Source organism: Triticum dicoccoides, chromosome 1B (assembly GCF_002162155.2).
Source record: "Triticum dicoccoides isolate Atlit2015 ecotype Zavitan chromosome 1B, WEW_v2.0, whole genome shotgun sequence".
Classification (NCBI taxonomy): domain Eukaryota; kingdom Viridiplantae; phylum Streptophyta; class Magnoliopsida; order Poales; family Poaceae; genus Triticum; species Triticum dicoccoides.
The window spans coordinates 10,659,170-10,673,822 of NC_041381.1; the positions used below are offsets into that span (position 1 = coordinate 10,659,170).

The 14,653-nt window shown below is 43.1% G+C and overlaps 1 pseudogene; it reads right to left on the bottom strand.

The window, feature by feature from the left end:
- Window positions 1–10,217: 10,217 nt before the first annotated feature.
- LOC119299187 overlaps window positions 10,218–14,653 on the bottom strand; it is a 6,188-nt pseudogene continuing 1,752 nt past the window's right edge.

The following is a 14,653-nucleotide window of genomic DNA, read 5'->3' on the forward strand; positions in this document are numbered from 1 at the left end:
CCCCACCCCGCACCACCCCCTGGCCCGCCGCCCCGCCTCGGCGCCCGCCGCCTCCTCCACCACCGCCGTGCCAAGGTGGTTTTTTCTACTGTTTTTTGTGTTTAGGTTTAGGTTATAGTGGTAGGATCAGGTTATTGCCAGATTTAGGTTTAGATAATTAGAAGAAAAAAATTGAAAAAAAGAAGAATAAGTAGAAGAAGAGGAAAAGGGAAAAAGGAAGAGGGTTGCCGAGGGGATAGATGGTGGAGCCAGTGGGTCCCGCTGGTCCCGACGCCCATGCTGAGAACTCCCGGTCCGAGTGCTGACCCGTCGACCGTGCGTGCCATACCTGAGGAAAAAGAGAAAGAAGAAGAAGAAGAAAAAGACAACCCGACCCACACCCCGACACTACATCCATGTCCCACAAGTGACGCCAATGTCTGGCGTCCCAAAGCAACTGTTCTCGGCGTCGATGGCGGTCGAACACCATTGCGAATTAGGGGGTTCATCGGTGTTGATGGTACCCTAAATAGCAAGTATCGTCAGTGCGAGGTACATGTGGCCGTCGGTGTCGAATACTACATCCACGTCCCACAATTGACACAGGGGTCCTGCGTCCAGCAGCAACAGTTCTCGGTGTCGATGGCGGTCGAACACCATTGCGAATTTGTCTGGTAGCCTCAGAGATGATGATTGAAAGCTAAGTGTTGAAACTTGAAACACCCAAACTAACTCAAGTCGGTTTGGTTGTTTGAAATTTCAAAACTTGGCTTTAATCCTCATCGCAGAGGCTGCCAGACAAATTCGCCAAGGTGTTCGACCTTCATCGGCCACCAGAACTATTGTTGCGGGATGCAGGGCGCCGGCTTCACTTGTGGGATGTGGATCTAGTGTTCAACGTCGACCGCCTCATGTAACTTGCACCGATGGTAGTTGCTATTTAGTTTGCCCGGGGATGAGCAGGTTAGGGGGTTCATCAGTGTCGATGGTACCGTAAATAGCAAGTATCATCAGTGCGAGGTACATGTGGTCGTCGGTGGCGAATACTTGCTATGTTACTCATCTTTCGATTTAAATGTGCAGTTATTTCGTAGCTGCGAGGGTCTAGTGTTCGACGAGCTCCGCCCATGCGTTCGTTGGTGAGCACAAATGACATCTCCTCCCCCCCTTCATTTCTTATGTTCCAGTCTTCGTGCCGATGAAACTTGCTAGCTATACGTGTCAATCATCAGTATGCGTAACCACTATGCATCTCCCGTTCGAAAGGGTTACATCTATAAATATGCATGCGTTTGCATATTTATAATCGTGATTCTTTTGAATTGTCCAACATTATCCATGGACAACCCGAGTATGTGTAAATTGGGTTCGTTTTCCCATATGCTCTGCTCCGGATCCGATGTAGAATTTTGTCAGTGCCTCCCTATTGGTCTCCGGGTACACATCCTCTCTGCTTATTGCCGAGACTTGTATCAGAGAACAATGGGGAGGTGCTGCCGAAATTTTGGGTCGGATCTGGAACAGAGCATGGGAAAACGAACCCAATCTACACATACTCGGGTGGGATTAGGACCTATCTTTACCTATTAGCGTGTAGGTTGCATGGACGTAATAAAACTGACAAACTCCATTAACTGATGGATATGGTTTGCTTAATTATCTATATATTTCTTGTCTGTCTAGTAGGAAGTCAATATGAGTGATTGTGCGTGGATTTACACTGGTTACACTAGTCAGAAAGTTTGGACCGAGGAATGGTTAACAAAAACCAAGGGGTTTGTTAGAGCCGCTTTTGCAAATGGCCAGGAATTAAGCTGGTGCCCCTGTGCCCGGTGCGACAACTATAAAAAGAGGGATGAGCTTGAAATGAGTAAAGACCTGCGTTTTATGCTTGATTACATGGTCTGGACATTACATGGTGAGTCTGCCCAACGTGCCAGAGCCGAGGTGGTTCGTCGTCGCACCGACGAGCATGGTACCGGGACCGCAGACATGGTGCAAGACTTTGACGATGCTCGGGACTCAAACGAGGAGATGGAGGAATCTGCAAAGGCCTTCACTGAAATGTTGGAGTCCTCAAAACGTCATCTCCACGAGCACACTGAGCTTTGTCAGCTGGATGCCATCTCACAAATAATGGCTTTGAAGGCTCAATTCAACTTGGGCAGAGAATGCTACGACGTGATGATGACAGTATTTGGACGATTTCTACCCAAAGGCCATGTGCTACCTCCAAACATATACCAATCAGACAAAATCCTCCGTGCTCTTTAAGATGTCCTATGAGAAGATACATGCCTATGAGAAAGGATGTGTCTTATTTAGGCTTCAGTATGAGGACTTGAACTATTGTCCCATTTGCAATTCTTCCAGGTATGTTGTGATAGACAACGGTATGGGTGAGAAGACGCAGACCAAAATACCCCTTAATGTTCTTCGGTATATGCCAATCGTACCAAGACTTCAACGTCTTTTCATGGTCGAAGAGATGGCCCGACAGATGACATGGCACAAAATGGGCAAAAGAACCGAACTAGATGCAGATGGGAATGTGATGATGGTGCACACATCGGATGGTGAAGTGTGGAAGCGCTTTGATGCATTACATAAGGAAAAACGGCAGATCCAATGCATCCTCGAGTCACCGTCAGCACAGATGAGTTCAGTGTGTTTGGTCAGATGGCAGCCCCATACAGCTGTTGGCCCGTGTTTGTCCTTCCACTCAATCTCCCCCCCCCCCCCCCGGGGGCAGATTATGCAAAGAAAGAACATTTTCCTGACATTGATAATTCCAGGGCCCAACTATCCCGGGAAGAATATGAATGTGTACATGCAGCCGCTTAAGGACGAATTGCAAGAAGCTTGGGATAATGGGTTCAAGACATACGAAGCCTTTAGCAAAGAGAACTTCATAATGTGTGCTGATGACCCACAAGTGTAGGAGGTAAATTGTAGTCCTTTCGATAAGTAAGAGTGTCGAACCCAACGAGCAGCAGAAGGAAATGATAAGCGGTTTTCTCTGCAAGCACTGAAATTGTAGGTGATAGATAGTTTTGTGATAAGATAAATGGTAACGAGCAACAAGTAAATAAAGTAAATAAAGTGCAGCAAGGTGGCCCAATCCTTTATGTAGCAAAGGATAAGCCTGGACAATTTCTAATAATGAGGAAGGAGCTCCCGAGGACACAAGGGAATTATCGTTAAGCTAGTTTTCACCACGTTCATATGATTCGCGTTCGGTACTTTGATAATTTGATATGTGGGTGGACCGCTAATTGGGTACTGCCCTAACTTGGACAAGCATCCCACTTATGATTAACCCCTATAGCAAGCATCCGCAACTACAAAAGAAGTATTAAGGTAAACCTAACCACAACATTAAACATATGGATCCATATCAGCCCCTAACGAAGCAACGCATAAACTAGGGTTTAAGCTTCTGTCACTCTAGCAACCCATCATCTACTTATTACTTCCCCATGCCTTCCTCTAGGCCCAAATAATGGTGAAGTGTCATGTAGTCGACGTTCACATAACACCACTAGAGTAAAAGACAACATACATCTCATCAAAATATCGAACGAATACCAAATTCACATGACTACTAATAGCAAGACTTCACCCATGTCCTCGGGAACAAACGTAACTACTCACAAAGCATATTCATGTTCATAATCAGAGGAGTAATAATACGCATAAAGGATCTGAACATATGATCTTCCACCAAGTATACCAAATAGCATCAACTACAAGGAGTAATCAACACTACTAGCAACCCACAGGTACCAATTTGTGGTTTTGATACAAGATTGGATACAAGAGACGAACTAGGGTTTTGAGAGGAGATGGTGCTGGTGAAGATGTTGATGGAGATTGACCCCCTCCCGATGAGAGGATCGTTGGTGATGACGTTGGTGATGATTTCCCCCTCCCGGAGGGAAGTGTCCCCGTCAGAACAGCTCCGCCAGAGCCCTAGATTGGTTCTGCCAAGGTTCCGCCTCATGGCAGCGGAGTTTCGTCCCGTAAGCTTGCCCATGATTTTTTCCAGGGTAAAAGTGATGATATAGCAGAAGATGGACGCCGCTGGCCCACCAGGGGGCCCAGGAGATAGGGGGCGCGCCCCCTGTCTCCTGGACAGGGTGTGGGCCCCCTGGCGTATTTCTTTTACTCAGAAATTCTTATTAATTCCAAAAAGTTGTTTCGTGGAGTTTCAGGACTTTTGGAGCTGTGCAGAATAGGTTTCCAACGTTTGCCCCTTTTCCAGCCAGAATTCTAGCTGCCGGCATTCCCCCTCTTCATGGTAAACCTTGTAAAATAAGAGATAATAGCCATAAGTATTGAGATATAATGTGTAATAACAGCCCATAATGCAACAAATATTAATATAAACGCATGATGCAAAATGGACGTATCACGTGCCTGGTACATGTACTCGACGCATGACTTGCCAGCGTGTGCGCTATTCGTTGGCTGGTGTGTGCATGGAAGGTTCCCATGCCCCACATGCAAGGGACTCTTGAGTTTCGTTGGCTGACGACAGGGCACAAGTATAGTTGCTTCGACTTGCATAGACCGTTTCTACATCCTCGCCATAAGTCCAGGAAAGACAAGAAGAACTTTATCGAAGGTAGAGTTGTCAAACACTCTACACCACCTGTGTTGACAGGCTAACAGACCCTAGATCAGTTAAACACTCTCGAGCCAGATCCAGAGCGTCCAGGGTATTTCAAGGGGTATAATAAGGAACACGCCTGGACTCACAAGACATGCTTCTGGGATGTGCCTTACTTCAAAGACCTCCTTTGCCCACACAACATCGATGTGATGCACACTGAAGAGAATATCGCCGAAGCCATTTTTGGTACATTGTTCGGCATAGAGGGGAAATCAAAGGATAATACTTAGGCTAGAGACGATCAAGAGGAGCTATGTGATAGACCGTTACAAAACATGCAAGAACCGAAAGGAAAGCGGAACTGGACGAAGCCAAAGGCATGGTTCAATCTTGGAAGGCCAGCTATGAAGGAAATTATTTCGTGGGTGAAAATGCAGTTGATGTTCCCCGATGGGTATGCAGCAAATCTAAAGAGGGGAGTGAGTCTTGAAAAATTGAAAATATTTGGTCTAAAAAGTCATGATTGGCACATATGGATTGAGCGGATAATGCCGGTGATGTTGCGTGGCTTCATCCCTGAGGATGAATGGCTAGTACTGGCAGAGCTGAGCTATTTCTTCCGTGTTCTTTGTGTGAAAGAACTATCGCCTGGCCTCCTAGAAGAAATGAAACAGTTGGCGCCGGAGTTGATCTGCAAGTTAGAGATGATCTTTCCGCCAAGCTTCTTTAATCCAATGCAACACTTGATTGGGGGGAGGCGGCAAACTTCGTGACAGCACTCTACGAAGCCAAAAATCGTCATTTGCATAATCCGAAGCCTCGGTACAATGTTGACGACCCTAAAAAGGGTCAATCCAACCTCAGCCTATTCAAAGGAAATCTCACACTAGCCAGTGGTTGGAAACCAGTATCGTTGGATGTTGAAGAATGGCGAACCATTTTGATGTATCTCTTTAACAACCTAACAGAAGTGCGGCCGTACATCGAGTAAGATCTCTGTACATTGTTTTGCAACTTCTAATTTCTTTGAACTGCTCTTATTCCTGGATATTTGATGCAGTCGATATGTCGCCATATTCTCGTATGGAGCGGTGATCCAAAAGGATTCCATCGAAGAGTATGAGCTTCTCGCAAAGCAAGGAGGCGAATATCCTAGTTTCATCTCTTTGTTCAAAAAAGGGTAATTTCCATTAGACCCTTTCATTTCTTTGGCTAATTTGCGACTAATGCAACAATCCTTTCGTATTAAACTTGTAGGCTAATTTAGAGATTATGGATGCCGAATTGAGACAAGTAGCTAATGGTTTTGACTATAAGGTCCGTTCATTTAACAATTACGACATCAACGGGTATCGCTTTCGTACCTATGGCAAAGAGCTATCTATGGCCGACTGAAATTCTACAAATTGTTGTGTCTCTACTATCAGCGAAGGAGGTATCGAGTATTATGGAAGACTTGAAGCAATTTATGAACTTCAATTCTATGGTGAAAACCCACCAAACGTCGTAGTCTTCAGATGTTATTGGTTCCAGCCCAGGGAGACTAGAAGGACTCATGAACATATAGGGCTAGTCGAAATCAAACAAAGCACCCATTTGGATGTTCCTGATGTCTATATTACGGCTCAACAGGCAACCCAAGTTTTTTATCTACCGTGGGCCTATCAAAGTGATCCAAATCTCAGTGGTTGGGATGTCGTTTATGAAGTGCCGCCACGTGTTAGACCACCTCCCCCCAATGAAGAGGATTATGAACCTCACATTAACCAAGACACATATGACGAAGGAGAATTCTTCCAAGAAACACGTCTTGCCAAAAAACATTTCAAGAACCGCTCTACTCCACCCCAGAACATTAAAGTAGACAACGATAGTGAATTTGACTTCACCCCTGAGCAAGAACAAGAAGAGCCGGAAGAAGAAGAACTTACTGCTGCAGATGACATGTCAATGCTTGAACGATTACGTAAAGGTGGCCTTCCACATGATGATGCATTTATTAATGATGATGATGAGCACGTCATTACCGATAGTGATGATGATGATGCATTTATTAATGATGGTGATGAGCATGTCATTACCGATAGTGATTATTAGATATTTAAATTTTTATGTTGTACTTGATTTATATAGTTATTTGTATGATTGTATGATTTATATAGTTGGTATGTATAATTTTCTTACTTTGTATGATTGTTTCTTATACATAGTGCCATGGTCTTGATGTCCGTCCCCATCGGCCCTCGCCCGCTTTATGATTCGGATGTGGTAAATACTCTTTCATAACTATTTGTTGCATTTCACATTTATGACAATTATGGCGATGAAGTTGACATAGAGATATTTTAATGTAGGAGGTATGTGAACCGGAATTTGACACCGACCCTCTTGTCGAGAAGTTAAATTTAGTTGAAAAAGAAAATGGGTATTTGAAAGAAAAAATTAAAAGAATTGAAGAAGAGAAGATGACATTGGAGTTGTATGTTGCCGATGTCATCGATGATCACAAGATGAAGATGAATGCAATGCACTTGAAGATGGATGCAATGCGCGTGAAGCTTAAGAAGATTAGAAAATATGCCATTGATAATGAGGCTTGGTATCATTATGCCGTTGGATCAATTGTTACCTTAGTTGCGATCTTCATCATATTTGTTGTGATGAGGGTAAGTTTTCTCTAATGTTTTGCTTTACAAATGGATACTTAGCTTATTTTCCTCCTAAATGGCATAATTACCTAAGTTAGATTAAAAAAATGAGCTATACTTAGCTTATTCAGTTCATTTATGACATACTTAGCATATTTTGGTCAAAAATGGCATGATAATCTTTGTTACCTCTCTCAAAATGATATAGACTTAGCTTATTTTCCTCGAAAATGACATAATAACCTTACTAAGCTCCAAAATAACCTATTTACCTAGCTTAGCTCTAAAATGACCTACACTTAGCATGTTTACCTAGCTTAGCAATAAAATGGCATTTTTACTTACCTTAGTTAGAATAAGAAGAAGATAAAGAAGAGGAGAGAAGAAAAAGAAAGAGAAGAAAAAAATCTTCTTCTTCTTCTTCTTCTAGCTAGCTAGTCTTCTTCTTCTTCTTCTTCTTCTTCTTCTTCTTCTAACTTTCATCTTTCCCAATTTGCAGATTTGCTTTACATGAGGAAGCTTGGATTAATGGAGTGTACTATTCTTCTGGTGCTTTCTTGTTGTTTATGAATACTTGTTTGGATATGTATGTCTATATGGATATGTTGTTGGAAACTTGTTCCTGATTATGTATATATGGATATGTTGGACTTTGTTGAACTTTGTTGTTGGATTTGATGAAATATGTTGTTGGACATGTTGTTGGATATGTTGCATATGTATGCTTGTATATCTGTATTTGAAACCATGTCTAATTAATTGGATTTAAATGAAAACAGGGGATGTATAGCCTCTTTGCCGTCTGCTAGCGGATACTGGGAACACTGGCTGCCTATTTGGTAATTTTGCCGTCCGCAAGCGGACGGCAAAGTGACCAAATAGGCCTGGCAAACAGGGCCATCTATGCTGTCTGCTGGCAGACGGTATAGCTGGCCACGTGGCAGCTTCCCAGTGCTGCCCTAGCTAAGCACTTTGCCGTCTGTCAGCGAACGGCAAAGAGCGTCGTTAACCCCCTAACGGCTCTCACCCCATACCACTGCCATCTGTTGTCTTTGCCGTCTGCTGGCCTCGGATGGCGGATGGCACAATCATTTGCTGGCACGTGTTCAGCCAGACAGTTTGTCGTCCGCTGGCTGACGGCAGAGGAGTTTGCCATCCGTGATCTGTGCCTTTGCCGTCCGCCATGGCGGACGACAAAGAAGCTGATTCCAGTAGTGTTTGTTTCTAATGGAAAAAATCTTCTCCACTATAGGTTATTTTCGATGTTCGCACTCGGACGATATGTGGTCTACACTAACCAAAGGTGATGTGTATGTGGTTGGAACAGGTGGTCATTGAGGTTTTTACCTGACATGGGTGGCAGCATAATCTCTGGATCGCTCCACCACCTCCTTCGGCACATGCATAGAGCTGGCCCTATATGACTATACTGTTGCACATGTGTCAATTTTTAAAAATTTGGTTGACTTTTGGTGTTTGGTTGTGTGCATTTTAGTTATGCAGTGGTCGGGATTTTATCATGCTTTGTATCCATTTGATGCTAAATTTTAAGTTAATAAAAATGCCCTTCGTCGAAAAGCTATAGGGCTTCACTAATTAGCTGGATCTATGGCAAATTAGCTAGATCTATACATGTGCAAGAATGTGTGGGGGAAATAACAAGAGGGGAAAGGAGCAAGAAGAGAGGAGAGAGGGAAGAAGAAGGAGAGTGAGGAGGCTCAGACATGTGTACAGTGAGTTGAGCTCAATTATTGGTAACTATTAGTGACATTCGACCAAGACCACACGACACTAATAATTAAGAAACTCACTAGTGGTCATGAGCCACACTACATGCCAGTACTAGGCGGCACTTAGAAGCACCCTTGCAAAAGTCACTAGTGGCATATGCACCATAAACACACACACCACTACTAATATATGTACTGGTGGTGCAGATTATTCACCGGACGCCAAAAGTAAAGTGGGTCCCAAAAGCGTTCCTTGCTCATGTTATTGGTGGCCTGCCGCTTGCAACCCCATGAAACTAGTAAAAGTGTTACTAGTGCTCTGACTCTTAAACCATACACCACTAGTAACATGACCCAGATCCCACTGCTGGGTCCTATATACTAGTGGCGTACAGCCATAAGGGCACGCCGCTTGTAAGAAGGTATCAGTGGCACTTCACTTAGGTTGCACGTCACTAATATTTTGGCAATTTATTGTCCCGCTCTTTTACAGGTGTCCCACTTAAGTATTTAAACCTATAAGGATTTCTGCACTGGTGCTAAACTCACTTATGAGAGCATGCCGGATTTTCTCGTATGAGCTAACAATGAATCAAACATAGTTATATCTTGTATTATTTTCTCATTAATTACTTTCCCACTGGCCTAAAGCAGTTTTTGCAGCATATCATGCAACGCTCATATTTTTCCAACATGTTTCCTTAAGAGGTCTTAATCAAGATGATTTACATTCAAAAACAATCATTGATTATGGATTGTTAAGAATAATTTGATCCTACTTAATCCATGCTTATGAAATAAGAAAATGGTTGCTCAATGAGCAAACGCTGCCGGTTGCTGCCTCCTCACCAACAGACTTTGGTTCTTCACATCCCTTACCGAAGAGGCACCTTTACATTGCATCCCTTGTATACTACTATATATATTGGATCTTCATAAAGAGTTCAACGATTTCTCTATCGTTGAGTTCCTTGCACTCAATGTTCAATAATATTTATTTCCAAATTCACATAATCAGCTGGCAGGATGGTCACCAAAGTACTTTCATCCGTCGAAACAAACACACAAAACAAAACAGTAATATCACCAAAAAGAAACCACACGTTCCCAAATTATGAATAATGTTTCATCCGTGTAACAAGAACTTCGACGGACATTTTCTTAAACACACTTAAATAAAAAAACTAAACATAGACTAGATTGTAAAGCATTCCAGAAGAAATTCATATGGCAGTTCTTCGAGGCTTATTGTGTTGGAAGCCTATCCAAATACTCTCTCCTTGGCCTTGTCAGCCTGCAAATAAATATCAGTTGTTTTTTCTTACTATCCTTGGCTACTAGTGCTTAGAGTCTAGATAGACAGGTCACTGGTTATTGAAATGAAATATTCAAGACAAGGAGAAGTATGCATTAGGGCAACTCCAACTATGTGCATCAAATCGGACACATCGAACGTTCGTGGGCACGTCCGGACGTGTCCACAAAGAGCATATAGGGGGTGGCCATCCAACCCTATGCACCAAATGTCCACACCTTTTCAAAGAAAATAAAATAACACTACACCAAATGACTGCCATGCAACCTCACTTTAAAGCATCGATCATAGCAATTCAAAAGTGTCGGATGAAATTACTTCTTGAGAGCAGCCTTCATCACATACTTTCTCTCCTCGAGTTTGAACTTCTTCATCGACAAATGTTGTTCATCCAGATGTTGTGCCCTTTGAGCCTTGTTGTGCCCTTTGAGCCTCATCCAACAATGAATAAATGTAAAGAACTTTTCCTCCGTCCTTTGGTATAGCGTGGGCAGCGCGTCCGGGCTATACAATAACATGATCATCACGTATAACATTGAGTAATCCGCCATTGTGCTTGCTTCATGTTAAACAAGGAGAGAGTCAAAGAAAGTCTCAATGGCATTTGGTCGAACACTTGCCGGGGGTGGTGCTGCTATGGAGGACATCGGCAAGGGGGCGGGCGATACATGGGCTGCCGCCGGGTACGGGGTGCAACTGCGGCAAAGTACAATGCGCCTGGTAGAGCAATGGAGGTCTAGCAAGGCCTAGGCGTCGGCCGGAGTGGTACAGCGGCGGCGGCCTTGGTGGGTGTGGATAAAGATTAGGGGGTGGGACGGAGTGGGCGGAAAGGGCTCTAGGAGAGGGGGTTTGGGGGGTCAAGTATGTCATAGTCCGACCGGGTGGGCGTCCGGACTCCCAAACCTCCAATGAGTTTGCTTCCGGTTTGGCTGATGTTGGACGTCCGGATTAGGCCGCGGACATTTGATGCATGGCATTGGATGGAAAAAAGTGTACGGGCAGCACGGTCCGGACCTTGCGGGCAATTTGATGCACGGCATTGGAGTTGCCCTTAGCAATACCAAAGACATGTTCTGATCACGAATCATCAGGCATAAAAACTGAGAAAGAACTTACCATCTTGTTCCAGTTTGTGGTAGCCGTAATAACAGACAGGAGAGTGACCTGTGTGGCTCCACCAGCCAGTATGCCAATCCAAAACCCCTTTGCTCTTAGTTGCATTGCAAAACCAAAGTAGAGTGCAACGGGGATACCAACAAGATAGAAGGCACCCAGGTTAACATAAGCGCCTAGATGCTGCCATCCACAGCCCCGAGACACACCTGAGTGATGCAATGGAAGCATTCAGTCTACTAGTTTAATTTAGTTTATGATGCTACGCCAAAAGAAAGACATGTGGATACCTTGAAGGACTGCCATGAGGCTGTCTGTAATTACTGAAATGGAAAGTAGGGGTACCATTCTTGTGACATAACGTCTGACCTCTTCCTCGTTGCTGAACGCAATTCCAATAAAGTGGCGCAGTAATAGAAGAGTTGTGCTCACTAAGAATGCTGAGCAGACCACAATAGACAAGGCAACACACACCACCAAGCGGGGACCTTGTGTGTTGCCGGCGCCTAATTCATTTGAGATGCGCACACTGGCACATGGACAACATATATACGTAGCATGTTAAATTCTGTAGAAACAGGTGATACTGACGATATATAGCAACACATGCACTAGCTAGTAGCTACCCACCTGGTAGCTATTCCAATGCCATAAGGAAGGTTGGCCAACAGTATCATTGTAGATACGCTATTCCAAAAGGACATCAGTATGGTAAACTTCATAGAATATGATGGATTCAAGTATAATCTTATTTAGGGTTCTACTAATGCATACCATATAGAAAGCACAGAGGTTTCCAGTGCAGGATTTGATAACATCCCGGAAAGCAGAACAAGCAGCTCGTAAGACCACCACTCCAGACTGTGGTCAAGGAAAGCTAGGTTAATATTCAGAGGTTTCCGGGATGTTTTGATGCGAGAGAATACTTAATTAGAAGCTACACTTAAAGTAATATATGTGCAGAAATTATCCAGTTCATTTCAAGAGGAGAGGGAAGAATATATCCAGTGGTATTGCGAGCGGGTGGCAAAAAAAACAAAAGGTATCTGATCAGGATCTGCTCACAACAAAGGCGAAGACGAAGACGGACTTTCTATTCTTGAAAGATATCTTCACAACAAAGACGAAGAGAAAAAACTTGATTTGGACAATCAATCCGAGAGGAGCCGCCATTTCAAATTTTCAAATGGTTTGTAAAAGACCATCATCCTTTTCTGACAGTATTCTAACCGATCAATCTAGTGTGGAAGGATGCTATGGCAAGAACAACAGAAAAATAGTACTTCCTCCATCCGAAAATAAGTGTCGCTCAAATAGATGTATCTAGATGTATTTCAGTGCTAGATACATCCGTTTGAGTGCTACTTATTTCCGGACCGAGGGAGTAGGTATGAACGAACATAAGTAGAAAGAGATAAAAAAATAGCAACAATTGTCGGATCTTGTGGGCTGCAAGTGCACAACTATCAAAAAGGTTTTGCCACGTAATTGTTATTATTAATATATTTTTTAGAGGAACGTACTTGTTATTTTCCATGCTGACACCTTTAGAAACGTTGGCTACTTTTTTTTTGAGAACAGAAACGTTGGCTACTGATACACAAACTATATAGATTTGTCACATGAAGATACCATTAGTGTTATGAATGATCACATCATTATAAATATAATCTTAATTATTTGACAAAAGGTGCACGTTGGAAACTATATTAATGTCCATAAGAACAAGTAAAAGTGAATGAAGAGTGCATAAGAGTTTGCTGTATTGGACAATATTTGGCTTGCCAAAATATGAAATACTAGGTAAAATAGCATATGTTGTTTTTGAGGCTAGAGGTTAAAACAACATCTATAGAAACATGGCAAATAACATTTACTTACCAAATCATAAGAGCCGATGGTACAGCCAAACGCATGAAACTGCCAATCCCTCTAAAAGCTTCCCACGATGGTGGAGCGCGTGTTTTCTCACAAGAGGGTGAGAACTTAATGTAAAGGCCAAGAACAGTCACTTCAACCCAATCACAAATGCTAACGGATAAAGCAGCTCCAGCATTACCCATCCCAACTTTGTAAACCATGAATCAGCAAAGAGGAAGAAATACCGCAACTGTAATCAAGGAGCTAAGAACCATTGGAAATATTAGGCTTTGACATTGCAGAAACTTTGAAAAGCATTGAGTAACACCGAAGGCGAATAAACCAGGGATAAGCCATAATGCATATTTGCCAGCCTCATTTGCAATTTGTGGTTCCTGGCCCATGAGAGGAAGTACTTCCGGGATGAAACACCAAACAATGGAGATGGGCACACTCACAACAAGAAGTGCAATGATGGACCTGTAGGTACATAAAGATAATGTATGATATTGTTCTGCTCCATAGGCCTGCCCACAAAGAGTTTCCAATCCGCCTGCTAGTCCAATCTAAAAGGAAAACTGCATCAGTAACAAATTATACATATTGTTGCTGAATAAATGGAAGTTAAACTAGGATAAAGTGCATCGACATTACTGAAAGAAGAGTTTTGCTACACCTACGCATTAATCTTATGGAATTAAATTTACAGGATGAGGTGGCAACATCTGATTGGAGGGGAGGAGAACCATAGTGAAATTCGGGGAAGACGATTTACTTGGAGGTTAGGGGGGAGGGGTGGCAGTCCATACGGGTCGCTCATAAGTTTGGATTTTCGCTGAAAGAATACCAAGAATAACAAACATGGCTTGCGCAAGGTGGGCAACAGTTGTTATGAAGATTTTGTTTCAATCATCACTGCAAAAAATGTGAACATCACCCTGGCCGATTTTTCTCAACACCCAACTCAGTCGGATCAAGTGACTGATTTTTTTTTTCACGGGTATATAATAGATCGACATTGCCCACCGAAACTAGCTAAATGTACAGCGGGGTGGGGTGAATCAAGGACCACAGGTCCATTGTGAAAACGATTAATCAAACGACCTAGCTAGCCGCGTGCGGTCGGGCGCTAAACAGAAAGGTTGAGAAATAGAATCATCTTATTTGATTCATTCCCAATAGTCATAAGATGATCTTTTTTTTTTCCAAAAAGAGGGGATATCTTGAATGATCCACACAACCTTTTATTTATCATATCAAAGTACATCATCTGACCATAACAAAGTTCATGAGATGATCATTTTTGGGTGATCCTTTTGCGAACGGATGCTTCTATTAGAGCATCTCCAGCCGTTGTGTTCCCCCGGGGACGTTTTTTCATCCGGCTGGGGCT